The sequence below is a fragment of the Pseudophryne corroboree genome, chromosome 2 (assembly GCF_028390025.1).
Source record: "Pseudophryne corroboree isolate aPseCor3 chromosome 2, aPseCor3.hap2, whole genome shotgun sequence".
Lineage (NCBI taxonomy): Eukaryota > Metazoa > Chordata > Amphibia > Anura > Myobatrachidae > Pseudophryne > Pseudophryne corroboree.
Window position 1 is genome coordinate 680,582,870 of NC_086445.1, and position 5,259 is coordinate 680,588,128.

Consider the following 5,259-nt stretch of genomic DNA (forward strand, 5'->3'; position numbering starts at 1 on the left):
CTTATTTTGGGGACAGACCCACAGTAAAATCTGTCAGAGGGACGCAGGATAGGAGCAGCCAGTTCACAAACCCAGCGCCAGTATTGCCTGTGAACACAGTATGTACACAGCCCAAAAGCGCTTTTAAATAGTAATATACACTATCAAATGCACCACAATCGCTTTGTGCCCCCCCCCCCCCTTTATAGCACCCTGTACTTGTCAGAAGTGGAGGAGAGGACTAGCGTGTTCTCTGCAGCCTGAGGAGAGAGAGAAAATGGCGCTGAGTAGTGTGCTGGCTGCCTGAGGAAGAAGCTCCGCCCCCACAATGGCGCGTCCTTACACTCAGTATATTGACTTATTATTTATACTGGCGGGGTAGGGCGGCATCTCATGCCCCCTTTTAGCCAGTTTTGAAGTATTTTTCTTGCTGCCCAGGGCGCCCCCCCCCGCGCCCTGCACCCTGCAGTGCCTGTGTGTGTGGGCAGCAATGGCACGCTGCGCTCCCGCCAGCCGCACCTCAGCCGTCACTTACTTGATTGAAGATCATTCTTCTCATACTCATCTGTCTTCTCACTTCTGGCTCTGTGAGGGTGGTGACGGCGTGCTGTGTGAGTGAGCATCTAGACACGGCTAGCGTTCAGTTCTCTTCACGAGCTAATGGTGTCCTGTCAGCCAGAAGCAGAGCCATGAAACTCCGAGGAAGTTGGTTCTGCTTCTGCCCCCTCAGTCCCACGAAGCAGGGAGTCTGATGCCAGCAGATCTCCCTGAAAATAAAAAACCTAACATAAGTCTTTTCAGAGAAACTCAGTAGAGCTCCTCAGAGTGCATCCAGTCGACCTGGGCACATTTCTAAAACTGAGGTCTGGAGGAGGGGCATAGAGGGAGGAGCCAGTTCACACCCAATGAAAAGTCTTTAGAGTGCCCATGTCTCCTGCAGATCCCGTCTATACCCCATGGTCTTGATGTCGTCCCCAGCATCCTCTAGGACGTATGAGAAAATGGGAAAATCCACCAATAGTGGACTTATCAGTCTCTAGGCTGTCACGAAAAATTGTATTGCCTGTTCCTGGTGCAGCCTTCCGAAAAGACACGGTTGATCGTAAAATTGAGACTACACTCAAATCAGTCTTCGGTCCTCTGCTTTTCTCTATCTATACCTCATCTCTTGGTAAACTAATCAGCTCTTTTGGATTTCAGTAGCATCTGTACGCAAATCTACCTATCCTCCCCTGACTTGTCCCTATCTGTACTGGGCCATGTCACTGAATGCCTTTCTGCCATTTCATCTTGGATGACATCTCACCACCTCAAACTTAATATTTCAAAGACAGAGTTAATTATTAAGACGGCCAATAGTAGGTACCAACCTGATATCTCTACCACTGTTGAGAACTCGGCAATCATCCCTACCCCACAAGCTCGCTGCCTAGGTGTCATCCTTGACTCTGATCTGCCCTTTGTTCCCCACATTCAATCTGTCTCAAGATCATGTTACGTGCATCTACAAAACATATCCAAAATACAACCATACCTTACACAAGACAATGCTAAAACTCTAATCCATGCTCTCATTATCTGCCGCATTGATTATTGCAATAGTCTCCTAACTGGTCTTCCCAAAATGAGACTCTCACCACTACAGTCCATTCTGAATGCAGCGGCGAGGCTAATCTTCCTCGCTAGACGTTCATTGTCTGCAGATCCACTCTGTCAGTCCCTCCATTGGTTACCTGTATTCTACCGTATTCAATATAAAATACTTTTACTCACACATAAGGCCATTAACCAAACTAAACCAACGTACATCACTTCGCTTATCTCAAAATATCTCCCAAGTCCCAACCCGACCTCTTCGCTCTTCACAAGACCTGCGTCTCTCATCCACACTTATTACTCGCTCCCACTCACGATTGCAGGACTTTCATCGGGCTGCACCCAGTCTGTGGAATGCCCTACCATGCACAATAAGACTCTCCTCTAGTCTCCAAACCTTCAAGTGTTCTCTGAAAACTCACCTCTTTAAGCAAGCATATCAAATTCCAGAACCGCCCACATAACTTTCATAAACCTTCCTATCAAATTGCATACACTGCACAGTCCACACATATCCTCACATGTCTTCTAATTCTTCACTTTCCCTTCCTCTCGACCCCGGTTCATCATTGCTCTATGACCATATCATACAGCCCACCAAGAACCTTTGCAATCTGGCGGACAACTATGCAATAGATAGCACTTATACTTGTGTATCCATACCTATTTCCCTATAGATTGTAAGCTTGCGAGCAGGGCCTTCCTACCTCTATGACTGTTTGTTATTACCCAGTTTTGTTATATCATTGCTATTTCCAATTGTAAAGCGCAACAGAATTTGTTGCGCTATATAAAAAACTGTTAATAAATAAATGAGTCATTGTACACAGCTGCTGGGCTGGCCCAAAGATGCATTATTGCATGTGCGTGGATCACAAAAGCCATTGCAAAATGGTCAGGTAACCTAATTGTGGGATTAGATTCCTTGTCTAAGGGGGATGTTGTTTTACTCCTGCAGCATATACAGTACTCTGCAAACTTTATGGTGGAAGCCATAAAAGAGATAGGCTTGCTTAACGCACGCACCACCGCTATGGCAGTGTTGGCACGTAGGGGCTTGTGGCTATGCCAGTGGACTGGTGATGCGGCTCCAAGAAAGGCGTGGAATGCCTACCATTCACAGGAGAGGCCTTGTTTGGAGATGAACTAGACAAATGGATCGCTACTGCGGATAAGTCTACGTATCTTCCTTCCGCAGCCCCCCTAACCAAGAAGACCTATTCAGCTTCTAAATTACAGTCCTTTCGGACGGCCAAGTTCAAGGGCAAATCCAGAGGTGCTTCTACGTCCTCCAGCGGTGCTAGAGGTAAACCACGCAAACCAGCAATTGCAGGTGCTCGGGAACAGAGCTCAGGCTCTGCTTCCCCAAAGACTTCAGCATGACGGTCAGCAATGCCTGGAAGACTGTCAGGTGGGAGCCCGACTACAATTCTTCAGTCAGATCTGGTCAAGTTCGTGCCAGGATCCCTGGGTCATAGATCTTATTTCCCAGGGCTACAGACTGGAGTTCCAAGAGCTCCCACCTCACAGATTCCTCAAATCAGGCTTGCCAGTTTCACAAGAGGCAAGTATAACTTTACAGTATGCCATCCAAAAACTGGTACAGACTCGGATCATTGTTCTATTCCCACCTCGTCTGATCAACAAGGGGTACTATTTCAACTTGTTCGTAGCACCGAAACCACATGGTTTGGTAAGACCGATTCTGAACCTCAAGTCTTTGAACCCGTACTTACGGGTGTTCAAATTCAAGATAGAGTCTCTGACACCGATAATCTCAGATCTGGAGGAGGAGGAGTTCCTAGTGTCTCTGGATATCAAGGATGCGTACCTTCACATTTCGATCTGGCCACCTCATCAGGCTTATCCACGGTTTGTACTGCAGGACTGTCACTGCCAGTTCCAGGCGCTGCCATTTGGTCTCTCCATGGCACCGAGGGTGTTCACCAAGGTGATGGCAGAGATCATGTTTCTACTCCACAAACAGGGAGTGAACATACCTGGACGATCTCCTGATAAAAGCACCATCTAGGGAATGGTTGTTGGACAGCACTGGTCTCTCAACCAAACTCCACCAGGATCACGGTTGGATTCTGAATCTTTCGAAATCTCACCTAGAGCCAACAAGGAAGCTCCCATTCCTGGGAATGATACTGGACACGGAGTCGCAGAAAGTGTTCCTTTCGTTGGAGAAGGCATTGGTGATCCAGTCGATGGTTCGGGACGTCCTGAAGCCAATCCGGGAGTCAGTGCATCTGTGCATTCACCTTCTGGGGAAAATGGTGGCCTATTACGAGGCTCTTCAATACGGAAGGTTTCACGCCAGACTCTTCCAGCTTGATCTGTTGGACAGATTTTCCGGATCGCATCTTCACATGCCCCAGAGGATCCGTCTGTCGCCAAAAGCCAGGATCTCCCTTCTGTGGTGGCTACAGACCTCTCACTTCGTTGAAGGTCGGAGGTTCAGTATTCGGAACTGGATACTGTTAACCACAGACGCAAGCCTCAGAGGTTGGGGAGCAGTCACTCAGGGGGTGCAGTTTCAAGGAAGATGATCAAGTCAGGAAGTCGTTCTTCCAATCAACATTCTGGAACTCAGAGCCATATACAATGCCCTTCTGCAGGCCACACATCTTCTTCAAGATCGGGCCATTCAGGTCCAGTCGGACAATGTGACGGTAGTGACGTGATAAACCGACAGGGCGGAATGAAGAGCAGAGCAGCAATGTCAGAGGTGTCAAGAATTCTCCTCTGGGCAGAAAGAAATGTTTTGGCAGTGTCAGCGGTCTTCATTCTGGGAAACAGACTTCATCAGTAGACACGACCTGCATCGGGGGAGTGGGGCCTTCACCGGAAGTGTTCAGGTGCTTGACAAGCCGATGGGGATATCCACAGATCGATATGATGCCCTCTCGGCTCAACAAGAAGCTCAAGCGGTATTGTTCCAGGTCGAGAGACCCACAGGCGGTGGCGGTAGACGCCCTGACGACTCCATGGGTCTATCAGATGGTGTACGTGTTTCCTCCACTTCCTCTGATCCCAAGAATTCTAAAGAGAATAAAAAGGGAAAAGGTTCAAGCAATACTCATTACTCTGGACTGGCCAAGAAGGGCCTGGTACTCGGACCTTCTGGAGATGCTCCTCGAAGATCCGTAGCCTCTACCTCTTTGCGAGGATCTTCTGCAACAGGACCCATTCATCTATCAGGACTTACCGTGGCGACGTTTAACGGCATGGAAGTTGAACGGCTGATTCTAGCCAGGAGAGGGATCCCTAACAAGGTTATCCTGACTATGATCCAAGCCAGGAAGGGGGTCTCGTCTAAGCATTACCATCTTATCTGGAAGAAATACATCTCTTGGTGTGAGTGCAGAAATTATTCTGCAATGGAATTTCATCTGGGACGTTTCCTGCTTTTTCTGCAGGCAGGTGTGGATGTGGGCCTGCGTCTGGGCTCCTTAAAAGTCCAGATTTCGGCCTTGTCCATTTTCTTTCAGAAACAATTGGCTTCTCTCCCTGAGGTCCAGACGTTCTTGAAAGGTGTTCTGCACATCCAACCTCCCTTTGTGCCTCCCACGGAACCTTGGGATCTCAACGTGTTGCTGCACTTCCTCCAATCAGACTGGTTTGAACCATTATAGGAGGTGGACGTAAAATATCTTACGTGGAAGACCGTCACACTGT